The sequence below is a fragment of the Neophocaena asiaeorientalis genome, unplaced genomic scaffold (assembly GCF_003031525.2).
Source record: "Neophocaena asiaeorientalis asiaeorientalis breed wild unplaced genomic scaffold, Neophocaena_asiaeorientalis_V1.1 scaffold64, whole genome shotgun sequence".
Lineage (NCBI taxonomy): Eukaryota > Metazoa > Chordata > Mammalia > Artiodactyla > Phocoenidae > Neophocaena > Neophocaena asiaeorientalis.
In genome coordinates this window covers 4,860,337-4,877,019 of record NW_020185334.1, presented here as the reverse complement: position 1 = coordinate 4,877,019, position 16,683 = coordinate 4,860,337, and positions in this window count along the sequence as shown.

The window sequence follows — 16,683 nt, the reverse complement described above, 5'->3', positions numbered from 1 at the left end:
GCAGGCTTTGCAAGAGGCAGGCAGAGATGCAGATGGGCTGGGGCTCGCACCCTCCCCGTCCCGCTGCCCAGGCCGCAGTGCCGGGATTGCACCTGTAGGCGGCCTCCGAGCAGCTCTGGGTGGCCGAAGACTAGCCTGGAAGACTGTCTCACCGCCGTCGCCCGGCAGCAGAACTTGGCTTCTCTGGGGTGGCAGTGGAAACCGATGCTATTTTCTACCTTGAGGCGAGCCTCGCAATTAACAGCGACACTCTAGGTCACAACCAAGGTCGAAGGAAACCTGCGGGCTGGCAGACGCCTCTGCCAACCCCTCTGCGGGAGGACCTAATGCTGTGTTGCAGGAGATCTCTTTAGGGAAAAGACTGATTTCCCCTGAAAGGTGGACAAAGTTTTGGCCCCTATATTGGGTACGTCCTGAGGAAAAGGGGCCGGATCGTGGCTCAAACCCTCCGAAACTGTGGGGCATGATGGGCTGCAAGGGTGAAAGGAAAATATTTTCCAACATACTAAGTTATGAGAAAATAAAACGGTGGCTAATTTGTGGTTATTTATTTACTGCATTTAATGGGTGGATCAACATGGACAATGTTTTCAGTATTAGATCTCATCATGCTAGGGAATAAAAGCAGCTAACTGACCTCTTGACATTGGTTCAAAGTCACCAAGGATGGTTTAGGAATTTTGGCATTTTAACAGCCTAAGAAAGGCACCTTCTCTCTTTGTTGTTATTTATTTATTTATTGACCATTCCACGTGGCTTGCAGGATCTTAGTTCCCCGACCAGGGATTGAACCCTGGCGACCGCAGTGAAAGCACCAAGGCCTAACCGCTGGGCTGCCAGGGAATTCCCAGAAAGGCACCTTCTTAATGGTGATGTGTCCCATCTTGATCATTGATGAGAGAATTAGTCCATATTTTGGAAAGGACATATCCAAGATCAGAACCATAAGCAGCAGCAACCTGGGTGTTTTGTCTTAATGTACCCCAGTCCCCACTCTTCCCAATTATACTAAATGCAAGACATCCAGTTGTCATATGTAATCCCATCTAGACTTTTCTCACCAACGTTTCCATACAAACCAATCTCCCCTACCTGCTATCTGCCCCTTCTCACCTCTACCCCCAAATATTCCCTAATTAGGGTACTAAGGAATGGTTTAAAAGCAAAATGCTGGTACTGGGGGAAAAAAAAATTCACAAAGGGCTGGTAAGGTCTTCAAATGTGCACTCCTTGAAGTTCCCCATATTTGAACCTGTTTTGATTCTGTGCCCCTGTGGCCTGTTTTCCACACACCCCTCAGAAAGGAGCCAGGCCGTTAGCTGAAGAGTTTAGATCCAGCCACCTGACTTAACTCGAGAGGGCTACCTGAGATGGCAGATGCCTCCAGGTAGGGATCTGGTGTGCATGTAAACCGAGGTCAGCTCCAGGCCAGAGGTGAGTTTAGCCCCCTTGAATAATAAGAGAACATAGGTTTCTGAGGGATGGAAACTATCTGATTAACCCTAACCGAAATGTCAAATCACTAATAAACATGAAATTCTCATGCCAAAGAGCATGGTGCCCCTCACCCTTCCTGAGCTTGGGAACCTGCTTTTGGAGAAGACAGTTGTGGGCTAGAGGGGATTCTTTGGAAAATTTTCAGTTGAGACTCTTGCAACTAGTTGGTACTCCCCCAAAAAGCCAGTCACATTTCCCACAACAGACATCAAGTGGACGCTCTACCCTCTACTTCCTCCCATCCAGTTCTCAGCCTCCCTCCCTGGAGAATGGGGAACTACTGCAGAAAAAACTCAAATGTGCAGGCTCCTCCTTGGCCACTTTGCATCCTGCCTTTGGGTGTAGCCTATAGTAAGTGACCATTCCAGAAAAATGTTCCTGTGAAAACTGCTACGTTTAGCCATCACACTTACACCTGCAAGAAGGGCAGAGGCTGGTGGCCAGTTCCTGTCTAGCCTGTCTCATGTGTTCAAATTGTAAGTGTCTTTGGGTGTCTTCCTTCTTTAATTTTAAAAAGATGATGCCTCATTTTTCTTTTTCTACAAAACTTGCCCTACCTTTGCTGAATCATCAACACACAGCAGTGCTGAACCACCCCACCCCCCAACCAAGGCATAATAAAAGACATTCAACTATATTAACTGTATTTAAATATATTTAGTTGACTTAAATCTCTGGTTAATAAAATCTGTGATAAAAATCAGCGAATCAATATTTATTGAGAACTTTGTGACATGCAACAACATGGATGATCTCAAAAATATCATGCTGAGTGAAAGAGGCCAGACACAAAAGACTACATCCTGTCTGAATCCATTTCTATGAAGTTCTAGAACAGGCAAAACTAAGCTATGGTCAAAAACATATTGAAAGACTGATTGCTTGGGGAGATGGGAGGGTGGAGAAGAGCTGAGATGGGCTTGAGGCCTCTTCTTGGGGGTGGATAAGGTTCTGTCTCTTGATAAGGCTTTGGGCTACACAGGTGTCTGCACTTGTCAGAATTCATTAAACAGTACACTTAAGATTGGTGCATTTCATTGCATGTTCAAAAGAGAAAAAAACGTAATACTTGAGTTAGTAGTTACATGAGTGCTGAAGTATTCAGAGGGAAGGGAAATGATATTTTCAACTTGGAAATGCATAAAAAATTAGAGGGACTGATGGATGGATAAAGGATGGCTGGATCAATAGGTATATGCAGAAGCAAAATAGTGAAGTGTTAGTGATAGGATCTAGGTGGTGGGCATACTGGTGTTCATGTAAAATTCTTTCAAACTTCTCTATGTTTAAAATTTTTCACTATAAAGTGTTGAGGAAAATAGTTATAGATGTGCCAGGTATTGTGTAGGGTGCCAATAATATAGTGGATAACACAAAATAATGGGCTTAATAAAGTAGAGGGCATGCTTGTAAGGGATGATGATAGTTTAGATTGTAGTAGTGAACCCAAGAAAGGTAGTTCCATTCCCCCACACCTTTTCTCCCTAATTTCTTTCTTCTTTCCAATAAGTAAGAGAGAAAGGTCCAAATATAGAGAAGGGACATGTAAAATATTCTTCAATATCTTCCTTTTTCTTCGAGGATGAAGTTAGTGCAAGTTCACGAGCCCTCTTCCACGGAAAAGCAGATGTGATAGCTTTCTGTCCCTTTCCAGCAGGACCAAAGGACACTTTTTTTTCTTATTTATTTATTTTTTATGCAGCAGGTTATTATTAGTTACCTATTTTATACATATTAGTGTATATATATATATCCAAAGGACACTTCCGTGTCCTACAATCTCTCTATCATATTACTATGTGAGAAAATGTAAGCCTCTGTAAACTCTGTCTAGCCAACTCCCCCAGAGAAGCTCAGCATCTGAGTATACAGCCACTTCCGTGGATTATTCTTATTCTTCCACATCACAAGAAGTCATGAAAAAGAAAAAACAAGAACCACCTATGGGCAACAAATTAGACATTAAAAAATCAGGATAAAGTTACAGCTCCCACAGCCACCATAACCAGGCCACAGGTTTATACGTCCAAGTATGAATTGAGTAGGTCCAACCATTTTTTTCAAAGCTTCATTTTACATACAAAAGAGATGTGAATTAATTTTCTTTGGAAACTAGAACTATGAATTTCTTGCATCTTCAACAGTAATTTTGTATGAGCTTTTAAACATTGTTCTGTTTTTGCCTTGAGTTCAGGTATTTATAATTTTGACTGTCTTGCCCCAACCCTGTTTCACAGTTATTATCTGGAAATCTATCAGGACAAATAGAGTTACATGTCCATGTCCCCTTTAACAAGCCAATCACAGAAAGTCACAAAAAACCCAAGATGCAAAATCCAGGAACTGTGGGACTAATTTCCTCATTTCACTCCTTGAATTAAAACCAAAGATTTTTTAAATGACCTTTCATAATTTTATATAGTTTTATAGTTTCATAATTTACTGGGGAGAAAAGAGTACTTATAAAACGTCCTCTTTTCTTACAGTGGAGAGTCTTCTCTGAAAATAAAAATCTTGGGTGTAAATTCCTGTTAAATTGGCATTCTCAAACAACTGTAAATGACTCATCTACCCTCCTTTTTGTGGTGATGACGTAGTGAGTTTTCTGTTCTATGAATGACACCTGAATGACTTGACCCACAGATATTCTGGGATCATATTTTTGAAACCAAATTGGCCCATTTGTACAGTTGACTGATCTAAATGAAACTAACAATTTTCTATAATTTGAAAGTGTGACTGAACTCTTACAAACCTTTTCATCTCCTAAAAGGCTCTGGAAATTACACTTCCAGAAGGAGGTAGCATTTGGAAAGTACCACAATACAATTCACTCTTGAGCAACGTTTCATCTTGTTTGCACTCAGCTTTCCAAACCTGTGCAAACCCAAATCTGCCTCCAGATCTCAAAAAAAGAAAAAAAAAAATCAAAGTAGTTGTTGAAACTCAAGAAAAGGAGAGCTAAATATATCCAGTTATCTGAGAAAATTTCAAAACATACATAAGTGTGAGAGTCAAAGACAGGTGATTACCCTGCCAACAGCACGAAAGCCACAGGGCTTCTAATCCCAGTATTTCATGTTTGGGTTAATGGTTCTCAATAAATTACAAGATTGTGTCTGTGTTTGACATTTTTGTTCTCAAGCCAGTGATTTCTTTCCCGATGGCTTTCTCGAAATTAGAAGTTACTAAGGACATAAAATGTGGATGATTGTAATGCTTAAGCTTTTTTTTTATGTGGAAAGTAAATAGTTGTTTTTCATATTGTTTTTATGCCAAGAGCAGTCAACGATGGCTAAAGAAACATTAGCTTGAGCACAGAAACACTGGCACAAGGACTACCTATAAATTTCTAAATCCTTAGATACTGATCATGACATAGGTTACTGATAGACAGATTTTCATAAACATCATTCAGAAACGATTTCAGAACCTATCAAAGATGATTTTTTCTTTTGGAAATAAAACTAGGACATAGAAAACTTCAAATGATTATAAAGGTGAAAGTTTAATTACCAAAAGATGCATCCAGTGAAGTGGTAATTTTTTTCAAAGCAGGTAAAAGCTAGGGAAGCCAATTACATTATTTTAGGATAATTTGGCAGTAATTCATGTGCAGAGGAGGTGGGGATTTTAATAGACCACACCTGTGACATGCCTAATTCTATAATCAGGCTACTAAGAAGGGTAGGGCCACAGTATGAGGCTGAATTACTAGAAATGCAGGGGGTTAGCGATCATGGAGAAATCATAGCCTCAGCATATTCTGCACTAGCATTAACACGACTGAAGTGTTCTGACCAGCTCTGGGCACCGTCTTTTAAAAACTGCGGTAAAATACACATAACCTAAAATTTGCCATCTTAAACATTTTTAAGTGTACAGTTCAAAGGTCTTAATTACCTTCACACTGTTGTGAAACCAATCTTCAGAACATTTTCATCTTCTCAAACTGAAACTCTGTACCCATTAAAGAATTCCCCATTTCTCCCCTCCCCCAGCCCCTGTCAATCACCACTCTACTTTCGGTCCATAAATTTGACTACTCTAGGTACTTCATGTAAGTGGAATCATACAGCATTTGTCTTTTTGTGACTGTCTTATTTCATTTAGCATAATGTCCTCAAGGTTCATGCATGTTGTAGCGTGTGTCCGAATTTCCTTCTTTGTAAGGCTGAATAATGGCCCATTGTATGTGTATGCTACATTTTATTTATCCATTCATCCACTGATGGACACTTGGGTCATTTTGGCTACTGTGGATGCTGCTGCTATGAACATGGGTCTACAAATATCTCTTCAAGACCCTGCTTTCAAATCTGTTGGGTATATACTGGGAACCAATTTAAGAGGTATATTAACCAATTGGGTCATAACCCAGAAGGTGGTGAAAGGCCAAAAAATGCAGATCTTTAAGCAGAGCAATTGAAGGGCTGGCAAGGTGGGGGTGTCTAGTTGTAGAAGAGGGAATAGGAGGCATAGCAGCTGTCTGCAATATTGGAGAGGCTGACTTGAGTCAGAGGGAGCAGACTTGGGATGCTGCAAATGGCAGAGTCAGCTTAGTGGGTGGAGGTTACAAGGAAGTTGGTTTTGACTCAGCAGAAAGACAGACTTTGTTTCCATGAAAGCTATTCCGCAATGTAACAAGCTGCCTTGGAAGTAGTGAGTCCCTACTATTGAAGGTAATTAAACAGAGGCTGCTGGGACCACCTGTCAGCAGCAGGAGAGAGGGGGATTCCCCACCCTGGATGGAACATTGAACTAGGTGGTTTCCTAGGAACCTCATCTCTAGGAGGCAACGACAAAATAAACAGGGTGGGAATTCAGGTCTCAGCAGAGACTGGTGTGCAAGGGTGAGAATGGTGTGGACCCATCTGCTTTCCTGAACTGACTTTTTGAGACTCAATCACACCCATATTTACATAATGGCTGCAGCAAACAAGTCAACTGTGTCACAGAGCTGGTCATCTTAGCCCTGGCCCGTGACTGTACTCTCTCCCTTGCTACTCGGAAAGCCGTCTGAGGCCAGCAGCATTGGCTTCACCTGGGAGCTTGAGAGAAAGTCGAACTCTCAGCCCCCTGCCCCAGACCTTCCGAATGAGCATCTGCAATTTCACAAGATCCCCAGGTAATTCGTCTGCACATTCAAGTCTAACCCACACTGAAACCGAAAGTCTACACATTAGTTAAGCAGAAGTTATCAGATGTTCTTTCCACTGAATGGTGGCAATACTGTGTCATTGGGTGGAAGTGTTGGTTAGTCAAATGGACATTTTGGTGGTCCCATCATGAGTCATAATGGGAATTTCTCTCACTTATTTAACCAAGTCTGTATACAACAGCCTAGTCTTAAAAAAAGACTTCAGGTGACTTTCAGGTAAAATAAATAGTATCAGGACCTGATAATAAATATCAGGACCAAGGAAAATGGAGCTGAAGGTAGGAGACCAAGATCGGGAAGGAAAAATAATAAATGAAGACAGGTGGGTCAAGCACAACTACCTGAGTTGAGCTGAGAATTGGATGATGAGCTTGCCAACAGCCAAAGTGATCAAGAAAATGGAGTCAGCTACAAGATTCACCTCAGAGTGCCAACAAGCTGGTCCCTTAGATGGAGCAAAGCTTTTCCTGACATTTGTAATGAAAGATATCCCCACAGGTGGAAGTGTATGATTACGAATATCTTAGGGGGGCTTGGGTCTTGCATTGATGGCGCTCTGAAAAATTAGACTGTTTCTCAGAACGAAGCACCTGAAAATTGAGGGCCTGACACCAAAGCACTGCTCAGAGAAAGTGGTATGGGGGTGGGGCTGGGGAGGAAGATGACATGCTTCCAAGTGTACGTCTTTCTGAGAGTTTTGCTTAATCCAAAGATGATCCCCAATTATCTAGTGTGGTGGCTTTTTGGTTTGTTTTTGTTTTTTCATAGCTGCTCAGCAATGATTATTGAATCACCGAATAAACTCTCATGTGTGGAAATGATTACAGATTAAATTCCTAGCAATTTAATTGTTCTTGTTCAAAAAAACGTTCACAAAACGCCCTGCCCAAAGATTGACACAATGTAGGTTCTAACAACACAGCTTTCTGAGATCTCTGATCTTCCAGTTTACATGGCTGCAATTACCCAGGTCAGTAGCACAGTGGATTTCATTTCTTTTTTCAATGGAGTTCTCCTCTCATGTAAATGTGCTGATTTTGATGAACTCAGTAAACTTTTTCTGGGAAGTAAAACTAATGGGATATAAGCACCTTTTTTTGTGAAGGACGCTACTTATAAAAAGCCTTTTTAAAAAAATAAGTAGTGAAATAAGCCATTCAGCTTTCTCAAAATGTAAGTTTTATGAGAAGAAATGATATGACTAATCTTCTATCAAAAGATACTAGACTTAATGTTTTTTAAATATCTTGATTTCCTCCTCCTGTCTCCACCCTGGATCTCCAGTCTGCAGATAATAGTAATAAGGTTATAAGCTTAGACCCAGGGAGTTTAAATTTACTTCTCTAACACATGTGTGTGGAATCTAGAAAAATGGTACAGAGGAACCTACTTGAAGGGCAGGAATAGAGAGGCAGATATAAAGAACGGACGTGTGGACATGGGGCGGGGAGGGGGTGGTGGGATGAACTGGGAGATTGGGATTGACATATATACACTACCATGTATAAAATAGATAGCTAGTGGGAACCTGGTGTATAGCGCAGGGAACTCAGCCTGGTGCTCTGTGATGACCTAGATGGGTAGGATGCGGGTGGGGTGGGGTAGGCGGGATGGAGACCCAAGAGAGAGGGGATATATGTATACATATAGCTGATTCACTTTGTTGTACAGCAGAAACTAACACAACATTGTAAAGCAACTATACACCAATAAAAAGAAAAAAAAAATTACTTCTCAAGCTTTCTTCATCTAGCCTTTCCTGCTCTCAAAATTGCATTTACACTTTACCTGGCACAAATCCAACATTATATATTATGTCCAGTTCTGTTTTTCTTTTTTTAAATCCTCTTCATATTAGCCCACAATTAAAGCAGTACTCTTTAGTAGCGACATGAGAATAAACTGGACATCAAAATCACACGAGTAACACCTAGAGTAAGGTGGTCATACAAACAATCCAGTATATTCTTATGCAAACATTTGATATATATTCATTAAAATAAAGACTCTATGTAGACCTGTTTAGCAAAGGTGTTGCAATTAGAAAATTACTCAATTACTTCTAAGATATTTTTTTAAATTACAAATTAACCTATGAGTGGTGAATTGCAAAAAATCTCCCCAACTCTTTACCACCACCCCCTGTCCCAGCCTCATATCTCTACCCCTTTGGGATGTGAGTTTAAAGTCCTTCCTACCTTGTGGATCTGTATTGGCCTCGTGGTTTGCTGTGGCCACGAATCAGTGCAGAAGTGACGGTGGGCCAGCTCGGAGCCCAGGCCCAGAGAACTTGCTTCCCTCTTGCTTCAAGACTCTGCCATGGTCATGGGACAAGGTGGGCTAACCAGCAGGAAGATGAGACATTATGGGCGGGAAAACTGAGTAGTCCCAACCAAGATCTTCCTTGACCAGTCTCACTGGACCCGCCAGTTGACTCCAGACACACCAGGGAGCCCAACTGACCTCAGCCGAATTGGCCCAGATCAGCAGAACCTCCCAGCCAACTCACAGACTTGTGAGAAGTAACAACTGCTTCCTTTAAGTCAACTTGTTTGGAGCCGGTTTGTTATACAGCACTATTGTGGCGGTAGATGGCCTCCATGGGTGAAATTTTTGAAAAATTTTTATTCAGTTTATTTAAACTAAAAAAAAAATCAAAACAGTTCACCCATTTCTTACCTCTACCACACTCCTCCTCTTGCGATCAACAGTCTATTCTCTGTGTCTAAGAGCCTTTTTTTAAGATTCCATATATAAGAGAGATTATGTGGTATTTGTCTTTGTCTGATTTATTTCACTTAGCATAATACCCTTGATGTCCACCCATGTTGCCACAAATGGCAAGATTTTATTCTTTTTTATGGCTGAATAATATTCCATTATATATATATTTATACACACACACACACACACACACACACATACATATCACTATTTCTTTAGCCATTCATCCATCCATGGACACTTAGGTTGTCTTCATATCTTAGCTGTTGTAAATAATGCTGCAGTGATCCTGGAGGGTGCAAACATCTTTTTGAATTAGTGTTTTTGTTTTCTTTGGACAAATACCCAGAAATGGAATTGCTGGATCATACAGCAGTTCTATTTTTAGTTTTTTGAGGAACCTCCACACTGTTTTTCATAGTGGCTGCACCAATTTACATTCTCACCAACAGTGCACGTGTCCCCTTTTCTCCATATCCTTGACACTTGTTATTTCTTTCTGATGTCTCTGATTAATAGCCACTCTAATAGGTGTGAGGTGATATCTCATTGCGGTTTTGATTTGCATTTCCCTGATGATTAATGAGCACGTTTTCAGGTACCTGTTTGCCTTCTGTATGTCTTCTTTGGAAAAATGTCTATTCAGAGCTTCACACCATTTTTTAATTGGATTTTTTTTTTGGGGGGGATTGAGTTGTCTTGAGTTATTTTGGGTATTAACCCCTTATCAAATATATGATTTGCAATTATTTTCTCCCATTCAGTAGGTTATCCTTTCATTTTATTGATGGTTTCCCTTGCTGTGCAGAAGCTTTTTAGTTTGATGTAGTCTCACTTGTTTATTTTTGCTTTTGTTGCCATGGATGAAATTTTAAAGAAAACAGAAACACAAAAATTGCTTGCAAGCATGCAATGAGTGGTAATTGCCACTAGTAAACTTTTGTGAGCTAAGCATAGCCTGGGGTAACCAACCTTAACTCAGCAGCCTCTACTTCAGAAAGCAAGCTGAAATGTGAGCTCAAGGGGAATTTATTGTACAAATAATCTTGCATCTGTTCACGTTATCTCAAAAAATAAATTATTTTCAGGCTCCCCTAAAAAAGTCATGACAGAGACTCTTGTAACATCCTTTGCTTAACCTAGTCATTGAATTGACCTATGTCCTTCATCCCTTCTTTAATAAATACTGACAGTAACCCACAGCATGGAGAATTCTGGCAGCTCATAGACTAAGTTCTGTTCCAAAGAGGGGTAGGATGTTATATTTTCCAAGAGTCGGTTTGGATGAGTTCCCAAAACTGTATATGCCAGTTGTTATTGTAATTACATCATTTAATTCACTATTACATAAACCGATGAAATATGAGTGCTGAAAGAAAGATGTTGCTTCTAGTCAAACTAAATTGAATATAGCTTGATGAGAATAAATGTGAATAGCTAAAAATAAATTCTTGGTGAGTGAATATGAGCAAGACAACTTTAAAAGGGAGTGGGAATCCTTGAGCATCTTGTTAAAAGGCAGATCCTCATTCATCGGTCTGGGGCAGGCCTGAGAGTCTGCATTACTCATGAGAGCCCAGGTAATGCTGATGCTGCTGGCCCCAGAACGCACTTAGAGGAGCAATGCTCTCAATGCCATTGGCATCAGCACAAAGCCTGAGATGTCCCTTGGCAGGAAGCAGACGTCCTGAATGGTCCTTTAATTGTGTCATCCACACAATACAATTTGCCTTTCATTTTGTCAATGAAGAATTTGAAGAGGGAACACAAGGGGGGAGCTGTATTAAAAGAATGAGTCCAAGGAGGGATGCCGAGGCCCCACATTCTTCATGAGAGAAAGGAGGGAGAGCTGAGGGGAAGCAACTGGGACCATCAGAGTAAGAAAACCCACCACTGTATGCTAAAGTGATCGCCTCCCGGAAGCAACCAGGGATACAGTCACCTGGTCACTGACTGCGGGAACATGTGATGGGAATCTAGAACAATCACTGGTTACCACCGACAGGAAGAAGGAGGGTGAGATTATAGTGAAAGCTGCGACAAGGCCTGAGAGTTTTAAAACCTGTTTTTTTTTTATAATTACCTTCCCTAGTCTATATTTTTTACTTTTTGTTATGTATAAAAAACAACTAGGGCTTCCCTGGTGGCGCAGTGGTTGAGAATCTGCCTGCTAATTCAGGAGACATGGGTTCGAGCCCTGGTCTGGGAGGATCCCACATGCCGCGGAGCAACTAGGCCCGTGAGCCACAACTACTGAGCCTGCGTGTCTGGAGCCTGTGCTCCGCAACAAGAGAGGCCGCGATAGTGAGAGGCCCGCGCACCGCGATGAAGAGTGGCCCCCGCTTGCCACAACTAGAGAAAGCCCTCGCACAGAAACGAAGACCCAACACAGCAAAAATAAATTAATTAATTAATAAACTCCTACCCCTAACATCTTCAAAAAAAAAGAAAACCACAGCTTTAAAAAACAAAACAAAACAAAAAACATGCATGGTTTGTAAGGAAATGACAAATTTCAGAAAAATCATAATCTGAATACACTCTATACCTAGCTTCTAGATAAAGACACAGAAAATCGCCACTCAGAGGCCCCCTGGTTCCATTCTAGTGACTCCCCTCAAGGTTTACTATTGTTCTGGTATCTAACAAAAAGATCACTTCACCTGTTATTGTATATTTTAAAATATTTTTAAATTTAATTTTATTTATTTTTTTATACAGCAGGTTCTTATTAGTCACCAGTTTTATTCACATCAGTGTATACATGTCAATCCCAGTCAGCCAATTCAGCACACCACCACCACCACTCCCCCGCCGCTTTCCCCCCTTGGTGTCCATACATTTGTTCTCTACATCTGTGTCTCAACTTCTGCCCTGCAAACCGGTTCATCTGTACCATTTTTCTAGGTTCCACATACATGCGTTAATATATGACATTTGTTTTTCTCTTTCTGACTTACTTCACTCTGTATGACAGTCTTTGGAACCTCCCTTCACGTCTTTCATGACGGAGCTGTTACTGATTTATTTTCTTTACTTACATATAGTAATGTTCACTCTTTTTCCTGCACACAGTCGTGTAATCACCATTACAATCAAGATGCAGATATTCCCTTAGCTCCCACATCCCCTCGTGCTGCCACTTGGTATTCAGCCCCCTCCTCCAAGCCCTAGAGCGTTCCCTTTTCTAGAATGTTACATAGATGGAGCCACACAGCAGGCAACCTTTTGAGTTTGGCTTCTTTCACTTAATATAATACACTTGGGATTCATCCATGTTAATCAATGTGTCAACAGTTGGATCCTTTTTTATTGCTGAGTGATGCTCCATTGCAGGGATGTACTGCAATGTGTTTATCTATCCCCTGCTGAGAGATCTTTGAGTTGTTTTGGTTCCTGGCATTTATGAAGAGAGCTGCTATAAATATTTGGGGGCAAGTTTTGGTGTCAACCTGTTTTCATTTGTCTTAGGTAAATACCTAAGTGTGGGATTGCTGGGTTCCATGGTAAGTGTATGTTTGTAAGAAACTGCAAACTATTTTCCACAGTGGTGGCACCGTTTCTGCACTGCCCCCAGCATTAGCTGAGTGATCTTTCTGAGCTGCATGCCAGGCACTGCCCCCAGTCCCTCGACACACGCAGTATGGACAGCCTTCACCTCGGGATCTCAGGCAGAGAAATGCCAGCACGAGCCACCCGGGAGGAGGCTGAGGTCAGAGGCTCTGGGAAAGCCAGGGAGGCTGGGCTCACCTTCCCCAGCCCCTCCCAGCTTCTAGACCCGCCTGTTGAAGGTCTGTGCCTTCTCTTTGAGGGAGGCTTTGAGCCCACCTCTCTCCCCAGCAAGTGTGCAGCCCCTCAAACACCACTCTCCTGGGTCAGGCTTTGTTGCCAGACAATGTGACTGTGAAAAGAAGTCCTTCTCCTCCCCCCAGAAGGAGGCTAAGGAAGGCCCTCAGATCAATCCTCAGCAGATCCATGGAGTTACAAAGCTCCAGCAAATCCTTTATTCTCCCCTTGGAGCAGCTGCCACAGCAGCTCCGCCCTGCAGCTCGGGCCCCAGTAGAAACCTGAAAGCTATTCATATCATTTAATCCCGCTGAAAATCCTCTTCGCTCTTTCACTGAGGTGCGGTCGGCCGAGGTAAACCTGGGCTTAATTCATATGTTGGAAGGGAGATGAAAGGTGTCACGTGATTTGACATCCTATCCAGGAGGCTGACTCTCCCCTAATCTAGAAGCCTCCAGTCATAACCCCGGTTTGAGAGTTAAATAAGATCTTCAAGGAAAAGTACTATCTGGACTTTCTTTTACCGTGCATTCACTTCAGAAAAGAGCAAAATTGCAGAGGCAAAGTAAAGATGGTTTGAGGGGATTTGAGTAGCCTTTCACCTATAGCTCATTCACGTTAAGGATCTACCAATTTTTTTACACTTTATTCTAACCATGGTGAAACAACCTTTTAAGACCATTTTACCCATGGTCAATCACAGCCATGTATCTTGGGTCTCTCTCCTGCACCAGGAAGTGTGAGATCTTAGAGCCAAGTTCTTTAATTTTAAGAAATTTGGTCCTAAGATACTGATACATCCAGAATGACCAACAAACCTACTTTTTTCATTCTAGAACACCCATTCATACTTATCAGTAGTAACAGGCTCCCAGATCTTCTCTGGTCTTTCCGGTCTGGGAGAAGACTCCTCATAAGAGTTCCATAGTTCATACGGTTACAGAGAAAGGAAAATAACATAGGAAATGATATTCGTATTTCAAAGAATAAATTCCTTCTGGTTTGTTTTGGGACCCAAGTAGGATCTGGAGAATAAGTGATCCCAGGTGGCTGATTTAGGGTGACTTCCCTATGAGGAAAATTATTATAAGACCCCCATGAAAAAACTCAGTTCCCTGGCAGGTGACATTTATTAAGCCTCCACTGTATGTAGGATGGTCCAGGAGGCATACTGGAGGAACACAGGTGTAAGGGCCATCCTGGAGAGTTTTGTCAACATAAGGTACTTGAGAAATATTAGGACAGTAGCAGGAAGATGAAGCCTGTAGTCAGTGTTCCCCATCTTTGTTACACATTAGAATCACCTGGGGAATTTTGAAAAGTATCCATGCCTGGGTCCCTCCCCCAGAGACCTTGGTTTCATTGGTGTAGGTTGCAGCCTGGGCCACTGAGACTGTTTAAATCTTCTGATGTGTAGCTGAGGTTGAAACGTGGCTCTGGACAAACTACCTACTAAGCGGGCAAACGAACGAATGACATAACCAGAGCCTTCTCTACCATGGAGGGACCATCAGATGTGTGTCCCATGGTGCAATGGGCCAGGAAAACTAGGTGAGAGGACACATAACAGCTGGGATCTGCAGTGGTGGTGAGAGAGAAACTGAGAAAATGCCACATTAACGCTTAAATGGGGAATGGGACTGAATAGCGGAGGACTCCAAAAGCGTGGGAGAGCCCATAGAAGAATGTGTTTCTGGTGGATTGTGTTTTGCAAGTTCAACTTACTTTCACATGTATTTTCTCTTATGCCAGTAGAGGCAATAAAGCATAAAGTATCAAAGATAGACTTGGGGTAGAATCCCAGCTCTGCTATTGATTAGCTGTGTCATCTTGGGCAAGTGAAGCCTCAGTTTCCCCATCGGTAGAGTGGAAATAATAATAGTAGCTTTCTCACAGGGTGGTTGGGAAAATGAAAGAATGTATGTAAAATGATGCTCCGCACAGGGTAAGCTCCCCATGTGTTTTAGCTGCAGTTACAATTATCACACGTGGGGTGTGGGGACCAAAGGTCAACGTCAATCAAGAGGTAGAGGGGAATGAGAAATAGTGAAGTTTTTCTGATTGAGTGGAGTAGGAACTAAAAACTATTAAAAGTTCCGGAAACTAAGCCTAGTAGAGTTCTTTAAGAAAGACGTCGTGATGGGTATGTTTGAGCTCCGAGAAACTTCTTCTCTCTGAGGAAGTCTGTTTGCTGGGCACTTTCAGAGGAAGTGATGTAGAATGTAACCAGGCCGGGAGGCAGGAGGTGATGTAATAATTGCTCCATGAAGAACATCTTAGGTTGATTTGAGTTGAAACTGAAGGGTCTGGAGTAGCAGTGACACGGACCTTTGGATGGAGCTCGATTCTCCATGAGAGCACAGCAGAGTGGGTGGGGGGCTCAGCCATGGTCAGTGACAGTGGGCATGTCCTGGGGTTGAGTGGACACACCTGGGGAAGGACAGTGAGCTGAGCGTGTGTGTGTGTGTGTGTGTGAAGTCAAGATAGGCTCAGCTTGAGGCCGGTAAAGAGCCCACTCTCACGTGAGAGGGTTTGTTTAGGTTTCTGGCCTTGAACCTGCACTTCCTTTGCATTACCGCTGGAAAAATGAGAAGACTGTCAGGCAGGGTCCAGTGTTTCACTAAAGATCAAAATTAATGCATTCCTGTTGGATGGATGGCATCATCCTAAAGACCCGCTGGCGATTCCAAAGGGGGCCTGGGGGCCCACTCTCTTCTCCCTGCCCCCCTGCCACGCCCTTGCTGCATTTATAAAGTCCTGCAGGGCTGACCTCTCCGACAGCTGCCAAAATGCTGCCGAAGACCTCCCAGGAGGGGTGCTTCTCACAGTTAAATGTACAGAAGAATCGCTTTGAAAATTTGTCAGGCAGATTCGTTCCCCTCTCCCACTGCAATGCGGATTCAGCACGGTTGGGGTGGGCCCTGAGAATCTGCTTTTTAATAAGCTTCCAGATGCTGTTGCTGCTGGTCTGAGGTCCACACTCTGTGCAACCTGCTCCAGCCGCTCTCAGGATTTCTGGGTGTGTGCCTTTGCTTACCTCCAAGGGGAGGGGTTGAACTTTAGTAAATTCTCTAGGGGCTGTGGGTTGGAATTCTGGCCTCACATGGGGCTTCTCAGTGGAAATTTATTAATAGGACTCAAATGTTTGTCCTTCTGGAGGCGATTTTGTGGAAACCACAGTGTGTGATGTCAAGGTTCTTCCAAGGAGAGCCACGATTCCTTATTGGGTCCCATCTTAGCACGTGAGATATGAAGGCATAAGATGAGGATGAGAAGTGTTATAAAATTTTGTAAATTTAGAGTCTGTATGCCAATGACGCATATATGTTTTTTGCATCTGGGGGATTGTCAAGAGGAAGACAGGCTTCTTCTCTTTTTTTTTTTTTTTTTTTTTTTTTTGTGGTACGCGGGCCTCTCACTGCTGTGGCCTCTCCCGTTGCGGAGCACAGGCTCCTGGACGCGCAGGTTCAGCGGCCATGGATCACGGGCCTAGCTGCTCCGCGGCATGTGGGATC